The 17,747-nt window shown below is 43.8% G+C and overlaps 1 protein-coding gene across 2 annotated transcripts in view; it reads left to right on the top strand.

Moving 5' to 3' along the window:
• The window catches only part of Grid1 (glutamate ionotropic receptor delta type subunit 1), a 759,372-nt gene that overhangs the window by 196,250 nt on the left and 545,375 nt on the right, over window positions 1-17,747 (top strand). The window lies entirely within an intron of this gene.

Here is a 17,747-nt window from a genome sequence, read left to right as displayed (position 1 = left end):
TTGAAATGGCCTCATAAAAGCTGGCCTGGGTTGCACATCTCCGGCCTTGGGGGGCACTTTAACACTCAGTGGACTTCAGGTGACTCCATGGCTTTGCCACCCCCATGCATTCTCCTCCTCAAAGTCTTGACCTGCCCTGGGCAGGAGGGCTAGCCTGGTGCACATGGTCTGAGCTGCCCAGCAGGCCACCTGATGTCCTTCCTATCTAGAATGTCACTGTGCTTCGTTAGGCAGTACACCAGGCATGGCAACCCTTATACTCATGCGAAATAATTCATAGGTCACCCAGCTGGATCACTGGCTCTGCAAAGCTCGGGTCCCAGGGGTGCTGAGGTCCTTTTGGTTTGGAGTTCCAGCCCCTGGTTTGTGTTCAGAATTCATGCCTATCCTGTAAGACCCACTCTCTGCTTTCCGAAGGCTGTTTTGAGACTTTACTTATGGAAAACTGACCTCCTCATGTAGACTTCTGCCCCTAAGTGTTTCTTACTTGCTTGTCTTCAGTTCAGTTTCTGGTCCTTTTCTCTGACGTATACCATAGAACATGACCTAGTTCAGCAGCAGATAGCATGCTGGAGAAAGCCCGAGTGAGGGCTTGAAGTTGGCCAATCTCAAACTGTTTCTCTCTGAGCAGTGACAGGGTATGCCCTACCGCTCTGGGGTTGCTGATGGTCCCAGGAATCAGAGGGGCCTCGTGTGTGGGCAGATAATAACCCTTTGTAGGTCTAAAGAGGTAACACTCTACCTGGGTTTGCTTCTGAGTCATCTTAGCTGGGTCTGCTGTTTTAGTAGAACCTTTCCTCAGTGGTAATTTACAGGATTAATGAGGCTGCCGTGTTTCCCCGTGTAATGCAAGTTATTAATACTGATCGCAGATTAGTAGCCGGAAATGGATTATTCGTGGTTTGCATCGTCTTGCCATTCTGCAAAGCTGTGTGGTCTCTTGGGAGCTCTATTGTGCTTTGGATGAGCACTCAGGAGAACTGCTCTTGGGGTTGCCAGACCCAGGTGCCTTAAAGGGAGTGAGACCTCGCCTGGGAGGCAGCTGGAGTTGCTCCCCAGGTCTGCTCGAGCCAATGACTAAACTGCAAAGTTGACATCATCCAGTAGTTCTTTACGGGTGCTCAGACTCACGGAAAGACTGGTCCATATGGAGCTCACAGATAAGTATCTGTACAGAGTGAGTGGACCTGCCTCCTTCCTGTCACCCCTCAGGCACCTCTGGCTTGTTGGAGAATTCTGGGTTTGAGCTTCCATTTAGTCTCTTTCTGGCCGGGTCACCTCAGAAGACATGAGGCTGTCATGGGGATTGATGAGGTAGTGTGTGCAAGTTACTTAGCAGAGTGGCACCAAGTCAGGCCTTAAAAAGTTCCTGCTGCTTGTGAATTATCTCAGCTTGGTATCAAGAAAAGAATTATATACTCCGGGACGTCTGTGGCATTTATTTCCATAGCTTTGGTGCTTAGGAGTCCATGGACAAGGCAACAGACCCAGTGTCTGCAGGGTCCTCATCCTGGTTTGCAGAAGTCTACTTTCTCATCATGTCCACATGTGCAGCAGGGAGAAGCCAGATGAATCTGGCCTCTGTGTTTCCTGTCAGGGCACAAATACATCCCAGGAAGGTCCCCTATCACCCAAATGACCCTCCCTTCAATCTCTCTCCTTCTGCTTCTGTAACCACCAGGACTAGGATTTCAACATGGGGATTTGGAGGGACGTAGGCATTCAGACTGTCACATGCGGGTAAGCTTATGCCTTTGCTCGTTCTTCCATGCCATGGGCACACTATTAACAAAGGACAGTGACATTCACTTTAGGTCTCCTGCACATTCAAGTGCAAATGTGTGGGCAATCACTGGAAAGTTACTCCTATTTGGGATCTTACTTAAGTTACTGAGAAATCCAGGGAAACAACTGTCTTAGTTAGGGTTTCTATTGCTATGAAGAGATACCATGACCAAGGCAACTCTTATAAAGGAAAAACATATAATTAGGGTGGTTTAAGTTATTGGAGGTTTGGTCCATTATTACCATGGTGTGACAGGGTGGCGTGTAGACAGACATGGTGCTGGAACAGGGGTGGAGTGAGAGTCCTTATATTTTGACTCACAGACAACAGGAAGTGGTCTGAGACACTGGATACGGCTTGAGCATATATTAGATCTCAGATCTTACCTCCACAATGACACACTTCCTCCAACAAGACCACACCTACTCTAACAAGCCAATACCTCCTAATAGTGCCACTCCCTTTGGAGGGCTATTTTCTTTTAAACTCCTACAACATCAGAGCTCCCTCAAAGCACAGAGATGGGTCTAGACTGTTCTTGTCTGGTGGTTTTGGAGAGAAAACAACCCGTCTGTCCTTGATTTCCTCATCTGGGAAACTAAATGTCTCATTCTTCATAGACTACAGGGAGGGAGCAGGGTAGGTGAGTAGGATAGTCTGGCTCTTGGCCCCCACATCCAAGGACCTGGAGGCAGGAACTTGTCACCAAAGCTGAAGACCGGACCCCTGAACCATGGGCTGGAGGTGCCAGCTGGGAATCTTGCCTCAGCCCCAAGGGGACCACTGATACAGGACACAAGGCTACTGAGAAATTCCATCTATCCCTTACCCAGCAGAGGCAGCCAGCATCCTCAGCAGGACTTTAAAATGAGTCCCCCGAGATCGAGCAGGAAACACTGCTAAAAATCAATCCCAAATGCCTTATAAGTGAAAGGTGACAGGGACATCAAACTTTATTTGTGAAAATTCTGAAAATCATTAGCATATTATAGATTCTATAAAAAAATATGATCTCACTCAGTTGACGGGAGGGAATTGCAAATCAAAGGCACTATTTATTGCAGTGGGAATAAGGGGCCTTGCAGATTAAAAAAAAAACTATTGAAGAAGCCAGAGATCTGCAACATGAAAGACAGTGACAGATAAATATCACGGAATTTTCTACAAATACTTCTCCACTCTGAACAGAAGTTGGTGAAGAATTATTTTATAAACCCATTTTCATTATAACATGTGTAAAATGCAAATCTTGATCATTATGTAAATTAGTTACTTGGTGTAATTTACTTAATTCAAAGCACTTAATGCAGCGTGGTATGTTTTTTCCAGAGTGCCAGCGTAGACGTTTATTTTAAATTGTTTTTAATCTCGATCTTCCATCCTGATTATTTTAAATGCTTTCCCCTTGTGTTTGTTGTGTGTGTGTTTTTTTTAAATGGAAGGGAATAGAGGTTGGTGAGAAGTGGAGTGTGTTCTGATCAGCTGATAGCCTCTGTTGGCAAAGCCCTAGGCAGGGCATGTGGCGGCCCCGATAGGGAAGCCTTCGGACCCTTTCTCTTCCCAGAATCTCCCCTCCCCTGGTTTTGTGGATGCTTCTGAAACCTGTCCAAGGAGAAGTCTCCTGGATATTATTGGCCCTCATTAGGGTAGAATTGTGTCCCCTTTTCTCAGAGTTTTCAATGACAGCTTTTCCTCTTCAGCTACTTTGCAACTTTGAAATTCCCATTATCACAGAGGGAAGAGGCGACCTTTTTAGTCTCCTATTGTGTCATCGGATTGCCAGGACAGGCCTCCTTTCTTGACGAGCCTCTAGAACAAGGGAGATGATTTGCTCATTTGAGAACCCTTCTGGGGGCGTTCCTTATGCTGATGAGAAGGTTGGAAGGGAGCTGACAGCAGGAACATCTATTTCGCAAGGTGCCAGCTGTAATGTGTGCTTCTCACTGAAGAATGCCTGGCTCTCCTGAGCAAGACACGGTACTTATTTGCAGAGTAAAAATGGGCTCAGAGAGGTGGCCCTGGAGGTCATCCAGTTTGGCGGGGAAGGGATGGAACACAGGCCTTTGATTACTCTATGCACCTCTGGTCAAGGATTGGCTGAGGTGTGGGTGGGGTTAGTCAAAATAAGCATCTAGAGCGCTGCACCCCACGCAACCAGACAAGAGGGCGTTTTGTTTTGTTTGGGGTTAGGTCAAAGTTGTTCATGTTTTAGGGGTATAACTTGATGAGGTAATGCATGCTATGTTATGCAGTGTCTACATCAAGCCCTGCAAGGCCGTAATTAATTCATGCACTGTCTCTTGGCAAGTTTCAAATATAAAATATACCGCTATTAACTGTAGTCACAATTTTCCCAAAGTGTGTCCTGAATTTATTCATTTTTTTTAAAAAAGCAGAAGTTTGGCCCTTTTATCGGCCCTCTGCAGTTTGCACAAATGCCAGCCATAACAAGATATATTCCTATCAGTTCAACTTTTTCACACTCTCTATATGAAGGAAATCCTATGGTACTCATCTCTCTATATTTAGCTCATTTCATTCAACATCATGCTCTGGGCTTTTCCTTCTTGTTGCAAATGGCAGGATTTCATTCTGTTTTCTGTGGCACATAGCATTCCATCATAAGCAAATTCATTGGCTTACTGATAGACAAATGGGTTGATTCTGTATCTTGTCTGTTGTGAATAGTACTGCACCCACAAGCTTGACAGTTTCAATACAGACATTATTATTATCTAGCTATGGCAATGGCAGAAGGCCATGGGAAGACAGACACTGAAATGACAGTTTGTTGTACCAAGGGAGGAGAGGCGAAGCTGGGAAGTGATGGGACAAGGATGTCTGATAGCAAGGACCTTCACTGTGGTGAACAGGGAAGGACTGGTAATCAGGGTGAGGGCTGGTGGATGTGAATGATTACTGTAGGCTTTAGCTAGCAGGCTGGCCGTGGCCCTGGGATAATTAGAGTAGGTGGATTATGCCCTGGGATATGAGAGCTCAAAGAGAAGGGTTGGATTGTGGGCTTTGGATGGGTTGGTTTTCATAGAAGGGTATTTTGTGGGGCCAATGGTACTATCTCTAGGAATTGGCCAACATTAAGTGACAGCAAGAACCCCAACATCAATGCATCAGAACACAGTAAGTATAAGACATGGTTAGCATGAAGGGCTTGCTTTTGGTGGGTGGGACTTACTCTGGAGGTTCCTTTGATTGAGGTCTGGGCAGTTGAACTGTGACCAGGGTAGGGATACCCAGAGCAGTAGCCACTGTATTGTGGAGAATAACGCATCACCGACCTCCTCTTCACCTGGAGGGTTTTACCAGGCCATGAGTAGACTGCTTCCTGTTTTATTGTTGTGAAGGACTAGATATGCCACACCTGTGTGTCTCTGATTTTTTTGTTACTGATTTGACCTTCTTGGTGACTTCCCTAGTTTTCTTGGATTGAAGGTAAGGGGTATTTAGTTCATTCATAAGATACTGCTAGCAACTGGAAAGACTTCACACTTTGAGGTATGTTCCCTGAATGGCAGTGGGACCACTCCCTAATTCCAAGTCACTCCCTGTGAAACTGGGAGCTCTTTGAGGCCAGGGCTGTGGGGCTTTTGCATTCAGATGTTCTGATATAGTGTTCTACTACTATGTGTACTATGGTACTACGTCTGTAGCATACCGTCTGTACTGCAAAGTGCTGGAGATTGAAACACACAGAGACACACACACAGATAAAGACACAGAGACAGAGACATGGGTCACTCTTGAAACAAAAATGCCAAGAATGCCTCCTTGAATCAAGAATACCAATTTTATTGTGTTCCAGGGCAGCTTATGTAAGCTCTCCTTGACCAATAGCCAACACCCTAACTCTCAACTGCAAGCCCACCAGAAACCACTCCCCTGTCTCATGCTCAGAGCAGCTGAAAGCACAGGAAAACAAGCTGTTTGCTCAGAGCAGCTGCAGGAAAACAAGCCCTTTTACCCCCGGCAGGCAGGGGTCACAGGAAACTCAGGGTCTGGGGGTCCACAGTCCCCAACACTCTGACATTGATCCCAGGACTTGGCTGAGAGCAGTGTTCAGGCGGGAAGGGAGAAAAGGTGGAAGAAAGGGGAAAGGGAGGAAGGAAGGAAGAGAAGAATAGAATGCAGAGCTGGAAAGCCATGGGGGGAAATAAATTACAAAAGGATTGTGAGCTAGGCAGGGCTGCTGCTTATGGGTGACGTCACAGCAGGTCACTGCGGTCTTGTCTTGGATGTGGTGGATGCTTCTTCACCAGGCTCCTCACACCCTGTTATGGTAGTTACTCTATGCTGGTGACAATGACAAAGAATTTGGAGCTGGTAGTGGGGGGAGGGAGTAAGCAATAAAGGAGGTGAGGCACTGGAACAGGGGGCTTAATAAGGAACTTGAATGGGTAAACTCCATCTGGAAAGAAATTCAAAGAAATCTATGTTTGGGATCCCAGATAGGAAAGGAAGTGGAAAAACAATCTGGGGACTCAGAGTTGTGTCTCAGCCTTTGGAAAATTTGCCAATAGTCTCCAAACTCTGCTATCTGTGAACTCTTCCTGGTATGAGGTGGCAGCCCTCATACATATATATGTGTGTGTGTGTGCACATTACGGATGGTAAAATATTCTTTGTGAGTACTCTCTGAGCTTGGGTCTTCCTCAGAGATTGAAATTGTAGGGAAAGCAATTTGAAATGTGTTCTTTCGTTTCAATTACTTTTGAGAAAGACAGTATTTAAAATGTCAGGTGACTGCCTGATCTTTAAGAAGGAGAGAGACCATCACAGATGTCACCCGAGATTTTTGAAAAGACTTCCCACAGCTTCACTTCCTTGCCTGACACAGCTTTGCCTTTAATGGTGTGTGGTGTCTGTGTGCTTGCTGAAGTAACTCTGGGCTGCAGGTTAGTGCCTTGGTTGGGCCTACAGTTCCATGGACTTCTGTGGTCCTGTCTTTATGTTAGATGTTAGGTGGATGGAGAGATGAGGAAGACCCAGGTCCTCCTTCTTGCACAGCTGCCTAATTTTACACCTTGTTTAGTGTTACTCACTTTGAAGGAAGCATAAATTCCAATTGGGGAACTGAGAGGGTCTCAGAGGGAAGAATAGTCTGAATTGGGTCTTGATGGAGATGTGGGGCTCTGATAGTTTCAAAGAAATATGTAGGTTCCGCCCCCTCCCCATCCCCCTCTGTGTGCGTGATCTCCAGAGAAGGGCAAAGATCTTCTTTTTCTCATCCATGAGCTCCTGATTTGGTGGTGGAGGTAGCTGATGGAAGCATAGAAATGAAAAGCAGGAAAAGCTATTTGCTCCAGACTGCTTCTTAGTCCAAGTTAAGATGCGTGATCTTATTTTGTATACATTGATAAAATATCAAGAAGTCTTTTTGTTTGCTTGTATTTTGATTGATTGATACTTTTGAGGTTATTAATTTCTTGGCAACTTTTAAGTAAACTTGTATTATTGTATTATTCATTGGGAGGTTAGCGGCAGGCTATATTATGTACGTACACATATGACCTTAAGAGAGAACATTCTAGCACATTACATTAGTGGGCAGATATGAGGAGACCTTATAGGAAGTTGTTGTAGAAGATCCTGAGGAGACTTGGTGGTGAACACAAAAAGACACAGTGAAGATGAGCCAAAGTGTTTAATGGAAGTGGAGAGGCCACAGCCAGTGGAGGATGTAAGCCTCTGTTGACAGAGGAAGGTGTAGTGTGAGAAGCCAGAGACGAGCCCAGGATTAGCTGAGAAAATTACCAGGAGTGTGAAGGAGGAGATTGGGAAATGAGTGGGCCAAGACAGGGCCTTTAGTATCTGGAATCTCAGACTGCAGAGGGCTTTGGGTCCAGTCTCCTTGTAGAGACTTGCATTGTGGAGAACCCCAGGGAAGATGAAGAGGCAGAGGGTCACCATTTTTTGATGACTTTGTCATGAGCTTTGGAACACAGTGACACACTTAGAGTCAGATTTTGTTTAAAGTGATCAGTGGTCCCTAAATGGCAGCACTAGGGCATGCTAAGTAGAGAGAAGGGCCAGATATGGGCCCTCCAGCCACCCCTCGCCTCTGGTCTTCCCTGGTGTCTGCTGACACCCCTTTCCTTTCCTTAATAGTTACTGTCTTGCAGGGCACAATTCCAGGATGGCAATGTCCTCCTTCATTTGTCATCAAAGATGCCTCATTATGTAACTCTCTAGGCATTGCTTCTTCTGTCTTGAATGGTTTCTCTGAGGGGCTTCTGGAGCTACCACCTCCTCATTTCTGCTTTCTCACAGGGGACTTTCCTCTTCCCACCCCAACATCTGCTTCAGGCCAACATGGGTTTTCTTCAGAGCTTGTGAGTATGGAAAATGATCTATTCCACTGTTCATTTGTTCTAGGCCTGTTCTCAGCTCCCAAAATGTAAGTCGTGACAGCAGGAACACTGTAGTTCCTTCAGTTTTATTTCCCAGAATCCGGTGGGGAAATCCCACACAGAGAAAGCTCTCAGTGGCTGTCTGAGGAAGGAGGGCATGGGCAAGCAGTGACAGGAGGGTTGCAATGACTTCTTGAGAACCCAAGAGAGGGCAGCAAATCTGGAGGAGGCATTGCAGGAGGCCTATCCTAGGTTGTCCTGTCTATTGTTTGTTCGATGCAATTGTCTGTCCTTCCAGCCTGCTTCCTCAGAGGATGGGACTCACTCACTGGCCCTGTAGAATGCTGGCACCTCTTTCTCCTGCTTATTCCGGTTCTTGTCCCTTCAGAAAACAGAGCCCTTTCTGAGTAGATCCTGGGTAGGACTGATCTGACCACAGGCAGCTCCATTCCTGGGGTCAATGGTGGGTCTGGTTGGAGGAGGTGACATTCAGGACAGACTGCATGGCGGCACTCTCCAGGCCTTTCCTTAGTCTTCCCTCTGAGAAGCAACAGAATAGACAGCAGGCTTTACTGCAGACTAGAGTAGGGTGGCATTGCACACTCTCTTGCAAGGAGAACACGACTTTGCTTGGACAGGTGGCTTTCTCGGCCCTCTTCTTGGGCAGCGAGTAGGAAGGTGGTGAAGTCTGCTCGTGCTCTGACTGGTACTCTGTTCCAGCCCTCCCCTAGTGCAGATGAAAAAGAGGCTTAGAACTGACCTTTTCAGCCAAGTGGGAGCCGCTGTTGTAGCTAGGGATGATGTCTCCTGGGAAAGCTGCCTTCCGCAGCATCACTAATACCAGGAGTGAAGAACCTGCTGCTGCTAACAAACTTAAACTCTCCCTGATGGCTCAGTCTCATCAGGGGATGTCTGAACAGAAGCCAGAAATGCACTATTGAGACATGCAAGAATTCTGGGTGCCTTTGTGCCCCACACATACATGTTCTTGCTGTATCTGTCGGCCTTGACACATGCCACTCATTCATGTATCTTCTGCTCCATAAGGACATGAAATAGTGCCATAGAGGAGAAGGGGCCTTGGCAAAGGGACCACAGGGAAGTTTAGTCCCAGGCTGAGATTACAGGTTGTGCTGGCATGACTCATGGGATCATTCATAGCACACTGTGGCCCCACCAGACAAACAAACCCATGTGTGCTTTGATGATATACATGCCATGTAAGCGTGCAGGAACGTTCTGTGGATGTGGTCACTCTCTGCCGTTTTATCAATTCATTGTTCTCTTAAAAGGTGCCAAGAGGAGCAGGGTCCCTGGGTCTTTGATGCTTGTCAGTTGTGATCATATCTGGGTCACAGGTAAAGCCATGGGACACTGAGAATTTTTGGAATCCTGGAAAAACTTCCCGAGGACACATGGGCTTGCCTGAGTCCATCTTCCATCCCTTGTGGACTGTGCCGCTCATGGTCTTTTTAAGGTCTTGCTCTTTTCTTTACACCTTCATAAGGAGTACCAGATAGAATCCACCCAATGACCTTGGCCTTTCAGTTAGTCACTGCTGCTAATCAAGCTGTCCCCAAACTTAGTGGCTTAAAACAAGAATCATTTATTAGTTTTGATGAGTCTATAGTTCAACCTGATTATTCTGCTGTGTCCACACTGTGTCTGGGTTCTGCTGGCATGTGACTGTAGGGGTTGCTTGGGGGCCATCCTAATTCTTCTGTGTGTCACAGCATCTTGTCAGCAGGCTACCCTAGGGGCATTTATATAGTAGTAGCCAAGCCCAAGGGCAGAAATGGAAACATACAGCCACCCATAACACTATGCTACATTTACTTCTCTCCTGTAGGTCAAAGCTGTCTGTGTGGCCAAGGCCAGAAACAAAGACAGATGGATATATTCAAAGTGATGAGGAAACAGTATGGGACTAGAGAGACCATTCCCAGGGCCCAAAGGCAGTCACCTACTCCACTTGTGGACACTGTTTATGCTACATTGGCTTCTGGGTGCTGAGACATTCTCTGGATTATGATGGGTAGTCCCTCCCTCCCTCCCTCCCTCCCTCCCTTCCTCCCTCCCTCCCTCCCTCCCTCCCTCCTTCCTTCCTTCCTTCCTTCCTTCATTTTGTAATTTTTTCTTCTCTCATATACTGTATTCCAACCACTCCCTCCACTCCTCCCAGTCAGTCCACTCCTACCTTCCATCTTCCCATCTCCCCCAGTTCACCTCCTATGTTTCCTTTTCAAAAACAACAAACAAAAAAAATCAGGCCTCCTAGGACTATCAACCAAACATGGCATAACAAGATGCAATAAGACTAGGTACAAACTCTCATATCAAGGTTGGATGAGGCAACCAAGTAGGAGAAAAGGGGCTCTAAGTGTAGGCAAAAGAGTCAGTGACAGCCCTATTCCCACCGTTAGGAGTCTCACAAGAACACTAATCTACACAACCATAATGTATATGCAGAGGACCTAGCTCAGATCAATATAGGGTCCTTGGTTGTCACTTCAGTCTCTATGAGCCCCTCTGAGTGCCGCTTAGTTGACTGTGTGGGTCATATTCTTGTGGTGTCCTCGACACTTCTGGCTTCTACAATCCTTCCTCCCTGTCCTCTGTAGGGTTGCCCTGGCTCCATCTGGTGTTTGGCTATGGGTCTCTGCATCTGCTCCTATCAGTTGCTAGGTGATGCCACTCTGATAACAGTTGGGCTAGGCAACCATCTGTGAGAATAGCAGAATACCATTAGGATTTCTCTTGACACAAATTCATCTGAGTTTATCCATACTTCCACAACTGACAGGATTTCATTACTTTTTATGGCCGAATAGTATTCAATTTATTTATGCTCTGTATTTTTCTCCATCCATCCATCTGTCCATCCGTCTGTCTGTCGAATAATACTTAGGTTGATTTCATATCTAGAGTATTGTGAACAGTGCTGTAAAACCAAATGCTTAAACAGGCTATTGTCAAAGCTATTGGTTGATCTCCACAAACTGATGGCAAGTCCCATTGCTGAAGACAAAACCTACATAACTCATTGAACATGGAAAAGTTGAGTTGGTGCCTACACAGAGCCTTCACCCCTACTGACTAGTGTTCATGGTACTGGAAATTACTTCACATGCTACTAAAGGAGAAACATAGACATAAACCCAGATACAAACCCTTTGATTTATAATTGTGACCTGCTTGCAAGATGTGCTAGTAAAAGCTTATGGGACTAACCAACCAAAATCTAATTGTATTTAAGACCCACTTCATAAGAAGGAACCAATCCTTAACACTGCTTGGGTGGCCAAGAACCTGAGCCTAGATAAGCCAAGGATCTAGAGGAAAACTAAAAGTACTGTTTAGCAAAGGGAACATAGATAGTAACAAAATGACTCCTAATGACATTCTGCTATACTCACAGATCAGTGTCTTGTTCAGCCATCATCAGAGACATCTTGCAGTAGATGAGAAATACTGAGACCCATAGCTGCACAAGGCCCCAGATAGGGTCCCAAAACTTATAGAAGAAGCTGACACAAGCCCATCTCTAACTCAGATGCTTTCTTCAACTGATGCCTACTTGTAAGTGAAAACTTAGTTTTTTTTCCCCAGTGGAGTCTTGTTGGGTATATAAAACAATTCTTTTTTAAGTTGTTGTTTGTTTGTTTTCTTTTCTATTGATTTTATTGAGCCATACATTTTTCTCTGCTCCCCTCCCTTCTTTCCCCCTCCCCTTCAACCCTCTCCCATTGTCTCCATGCTCCCAGTTTACTCAGGAGATCTTGTTTTTTTCTACTTCCCACGTAGATTAGATCCATGTATGACTCTCTTAGGGTCCTCATTGTTGTCTGGGTTCTCTGGGATTGTGATTTGTAGGCTGGTTTTCTTTGCTTTATGTCTAAAAACCCACTTATGAGTGAGTAAATTTGATATTTATCTTTCTGGGTCTGGGTTACCTCACTCAATATGATATTTTCTGGATCCGTCCATTTGCCTGAAAATTTCAAGATGTTTTTTTCTGCTGTATAGTACTCCATTGTGTAAATGTACCACATTTTCCTTATCCATTCTTTGGTTGAAGGGCATTTAGGTTGTTTCCAGGTTCTGGTTATGACAAACAATGCTGCTATGAACATAGTTGAGCACATGTCCTTGTGGTGTGATTGAGCATCCTTAGGGTAAATATCCAAAAGTGGTATTACTGGATCTTGAGGAAGGTTGTTTCCTAATTTTCTGAGAAATCGCCACACCGATATCCAAAAGGGTTTTACCAGTTTGCACTCCCACCAGCAATGTAGGAGTGTTCCCTTTACCCCACAACCTCTCCAGCATAAGTTGTCATCAGTGTTTTTGATCTTGGCCATTCTTACAGGTGTAAGATGGAATCTCAGAGTTGTTTTGATTTGCATGTCACTGATGTCTAAAGATGTTGAGCTTTTCCTGAAGTGTCTTTCAGCCATTTTAGATTCCTCTGTTGAGAGTTCTCTGTTTGGGTCTGTACTCCATTTTTTTATTGAATTATTTGTTTTTTTCATGATGTTCTTGAGTTCTTTGTGTATTTTTGAGAACAGCTCTCTGTCTGATGTGGGGTTGTTGAAGATCTTTTCCCATTCTGTAGGCTGTCATTTTGTCTTGTTGACCATGTCCTTTGCTTTACAGAAGCTTTTCAGTTTCAGGAGGGCCCATTTATTAATTGTTTCTCTCAGTGTCTGTGCTGCTGGGGTTATATTTAAGAAGTAAGTGGTCTTCTGTGCCTATATGTTCAAGTGTACATCCTTCTTTCTCTTCTGTGAGGTTTAGTGTTGCTGGCTCTATGTTGAGGTCTTTGATCCATTTGGACTTGAGTTTTGTGCATGTTGATAGATCTATTTTCATTTTTCTACATGTTGATATCCGGTTATGCCAACACCATTTGTTAAATGTGCTTTTTTTCCATTTTATATTTTTTCTTTTTTGTCAAAAATCAGGTGTTTGTAGGTGTGTGGATTAATATCTGGGTCTTTGATTCAGTTCCATGGGTCCTCCTGTCTGTTCTTATGCCAATACCAGGCTGTTCTCAGTACTATAGCTCTGTAGTAGAGTTTGAAGTCAGGGATTGTGATGCCTCCAGAAGTTCTTTTATTGTACAGGATTGTTTTGACTATCCTGGGTTTTTTGCTTTTCCATATGAAGTTGAGTACCGTTCTTTAGATCTGTGAAGAATTTTGCTGGACATTGCATTGAATCTGTAGATTGCTTATGGTAAGATTGCCATTTTTTACTATATTAATTCTACATACCCAAGAGCATGAGAAATCTTTCCACTTTCTGGTGTCTTCTTCAATTTCTTTCTTCAAAGATTTAAAGGTCTTATCATACAAGTATTCCACTTGTTTGATTAGAGTTACTCTGAGTTATTTTATGCTATTTGTGGCTATTTAGAAGGGTGATATTTCTCTGATTTCTTTCTCAGCACATTTATCATCTGTGTAAAGGAGGGCTACTAATTTTTTTGAGTTAATCTTGTATCCTGCTACATTATTGTAGGTGTTTATGAGTTGTAGAAGTTCCTTAGTAGAATTTTTGATGTCGCTTATGTAAACTATCATATCATCAGCAAGTAGTGAGAGTTTGACTTTTTCTTTTTTGATTTACATCCTCTTGATCTCCTTTTGTTGTCTTATTACTCTAGCTAGGACCTCAAGACTGATTATTCTCTGGATTTCCTCTGTTTCTGTTGTTATGTCCCCCTTTTTATTTCGGATTTTGTTAATTTGGATTTTTTTCACTGCTTTTTGGTTAGTTTGGATAAAGGTTTGTCTATTTTGTTGATTTTCTTGAAGAACCCACTCTTCCCATTGATTCTTTGTATTGTTTTCTTTGTTTCTATTTTGGTGATTTTTGCTCTCAATTTTATTATTTTCTGCTGTCTAGTTCTCCTGGCCGAGTTTGCTTCTTTATGTTCTCAAGTTTTTAAATGTTCTGTTAATTCACTAGTGTGGAACTTTTCTAGCTTCTTTATCTAGGCATTTAGTGCTATGAACTTTCCTCTTAACACTGATTTCATTGTGTCCCATATATTTGGATATGTTGTGTGGTCATTTTCATTGAATTTTAGCAAGTCTTTAATTTCACCCTTTACCCATTGATGATTCAGGTGAGCATTGTTTAATTTCTATGTGTTTGTAGGCTTTCTGGATTTAATATTGTTGTTGAATCCTAGTTTTAAGCCATGGTGATCTGATAAAATACATGGGGTTATTCCAATTTTTTTGTATCTATTGAGGTTTGTTTTGTTATCTAGTATGTGGTCAATTTTTGAGAAGGTTCCATGAGGTTTTGAAAAGAATTTAAAACCGTTCTTAAGGCCAGATCCCAGGCCCAGCAGCAGATGGCCAACCAAAATAAATTTAATGGTAGTTTTAGAAGGTTTTTTTTTTGTGTGTCATAATAATTCTCTTGAGCATTTTGTGTTTTTCACTTTTTATTTGTCATTTGTTTATATATTATGATTTCCTATTGTGGTGTTTTTATGGGATTCCTGTGTGTTCCAGTGTGTACATCCACGCATCTATATATGTTTTTTGTACTCTTTTCTTTGGTTCTTTGTTTTTCTGCTTGTTTGTTTATATTGTCCTGTACAGGATTATTTGGTTTTTATCTATTATTATTATTATTAGTTTATTATTAATATTGTTACTTGTTTGTTTTCTGATAAGAGAAAGCAAGAAAGGATTTGAATTTGGGTGGGTGGGTGGGTAGGAGGAAGAGAATCTGGGAAGAGTTAAGGGAGGGGCAACCATAATCAGAATATTTTATATGAAAAAAATCTATTTTCAGTAAAAAATAAAATTAAATGAAAGTTAAATAAAATTTGATAAAGAAGGCTGATGTTGTAGAAGGAGAGGTAAGTAGATGTTGTGGAGTTGACAGAAGATGAGAGGGTGCTGGCGATCCGGCACAGAGTGCTGTCGGAAGGACTAAGTCTTTGTGTGGTCATAGTGGGGTGACTGTGGTTAGCAGTGCTGTAGCTGTATTAAATGCTGCACAATAGCTGGATGAGATGAGTTTGGATGCCCCATCATAGAGAAAATGTATGAAGTGATAAATATACTAATTTAGCTGACATGCTTGTTATAGAATGCATACAAATATTAAAATATCTCACTGTATTCTATATATCTCCAGTTATTATGTTGATTAAAACAAAATAAAAATAATAAAGCAAAATAAGAATAATTTTTATTTTCTCTTGCTTTCTGTTTCTGTGATTAAAAAAAATTGTAATCAAAAGCACCTTGAGTAGGAAAGGGCCTATCTGGCTCACACTTCCATGTCATAGTCTATGGAAGGAAGTCAGGGCAGGAATCTAAGCAGGAACCTTGAGGCAGGAGCTGAAGCAGAGCGAGACCACAGAGGATCACCGGTTACTGGCTTGTTCCCTGTGGCTCGCTCAGCCTTCTTCCTTATGATATGGTACCACCCAGAACCACCTGCCCTGCTGTGGTACCACCCTCTCATATTAATCATTAATTAAGAAAATGCTCCACAAGTTTGCCCACGAGCCATTCTGATGGAGTCATTTTCTTAGTTGGGGTTCCTTCTCCCTACATGATTTTCTGTCTTGTGTTAAGTTGATAAAAACCTAGCTAGCACAATTCTTCAATTTCACTTAAAAAATAGGTCTTAGGGGTTCCACATGGGATGGTGGAAACCCAGTGACTTCTATGGAAATTCAAGGGGCTTTGATAACTTGAGTCTGTAGGTTGGGGTCTCTGGGTGCTGCGACAGTTACAAAGCACCACGTCAGAGTCCTCGGAGAGCTATCTGCTGGAAGTATTGTCCTCACTCTGGAGCATAGTGAAGAGGCCGACCTCATGCCTTTTTGCATCTTTCTCCGGGGCCTAAGCCCTAACTTGTATCATGTCTATGCTTCAGGGTCAGGCTGCCAAATGGACAGACCAAAGTCCTGGCTAGACTAGAACACAGGTGACTGCAGGCATGCATACCTGTTGGTCTGCTTTGCCTATCTCTGAAATGGCCTGTAGGATCCTCCTCTGGGCACCACAGTGTTCTTCTTTGCATCATTATGAACCTGGCTCTCTGGACTACCATGTGCCTGCTTCTTGGACCCAAGAAGGCTATTGCATAGGAATCGTGTCTTTCAGGGTCTCGTTTTATTGATGAGCAAGGTGAAGAGTGGAAAGGAGAAATGCTTTGCCTGGGAGTTTAAGGATCTCTTAGAATTTCCTGTAGGGCCTACTCTTGGGCATTCCCCTGTGGTAGTCCTGGGACTACTCCTGCTACAGTGAAGCTGAGACTAGATTTACTGGTAAGTCTGTTTTCCCATCAGGATAGAAAGCTGAGGGCCTCTATACCAGCACCCTTGACACTTGCTCATGTAGAACTGTTTGTGTGACAGCCAGGAGGAGGCATTTCCAGAGAAGCACCAGGAAATAAAATCTTTTTGGTTAGCACTACACAGTGACTGGAGTCTTAGTGACTCCAGGGCATGGGGACAGTGGCCTTGTGAGACTATATGAGGTACTCAGCTTCCTCTGGAGAATCTGCCCCTGGGATCAGGAATGCAAGGATAAAGCACCCTAGGGTTTCTCTTGCTGTGATGAAACATCATGACCAGAAAGCAAGTTAGGGAGGAAAGGGTTTATTCGACTTATACTTCATCATTGCTGTTCATCATCGAAGGGAAACAAGATAGGAACTCATATAGGGCAGAATCCTGGATGCAAGAGTTGATGCAAAGGCCTTGGAGGGGAGCTACTTATTGGCTTGCTTTCCATGGCTTGCTCAACCTGCTTTCTTACAGAACCCAGGATCACGAGCCCAGGGATGCCACCACCCACCATGGGCTGGGCCTTCCCACATTGATCACTAATTGAGAAAATACCGTACAACTGGATCTCTTGGAGGCATTCCTCAACTGGGGCTCCCTCCTCTGATGACTGTAGCTTGTTGTAGTGATATTTCATTTGTATTTTAATAAATAGAGTTTGCCTGAAGGTCATAGAGTAAAACAGTCACACTGATCAGCCTTACAGACCAGGCAGTGGTGACACACACCTTTAATCCCAGTAGCCCCACTAGTTTGCCATAGAAAGCAGGCAGTAGTGATGCATGCCTTTAGTCCTAGCCCAGAGAGAGGAATATAAGACAGAAGGAGACAGCTCTCAGAGAGTCTCATTCTGAGATTCCTGGAGGCAGGATTGCCATTTCAGACGGAGGTAGAGGTAAGAGTCAGTGGCTGGCTGTGTGTTTTGAGTTTCTGACCTTAAGGCTGAACTTCAATATCTCTTTTTGGGTGTTTATTAATTGTGCTACAGCTTGTATGAAGTTGACACCCAAAACCAACCAGCACAAGGAGGTAACGGAAGCACTCTAGGGTAGCAAAACGACTTTCCTATGTGTTGACAATTTAGGTTACAAGTGACAGAAATGAAACATGAAGTCGCTTAGGAAGCAAAGGGAACTCTTGGGAAGTCCAGGAGACAGTGTCAGACACAGATGGACCTCAAGGCTTGAATAGCGTCAACATAGCAGTGTCCCTGGCTTATACCTGCTTGCTTCTGTATTGGTTCCATTCATTGGTCAACATAGCAGTG

This window comes from Microtus pennsylvanicus, chromosome 10 (assembly GCF_037038515.1).
Source record: "Microtus pennsylvanicus isolate mMicPen1 chromosome 10, mMicPen1.hap1, whole genome shotgun sequence".
Taxonomy (NCBI): domain Eukaryota; kingdom Metazoa; phylum Chordata; class Mammalia; order Rodentia; family Cricetidae; genus Microtus; species Microtus pennsylvanicus.
The sequence above is the reverse complement of the archived record's forward strand: the minus strand, read 5'-3'. Positions and strand labels throughout refer to the sequence as shown.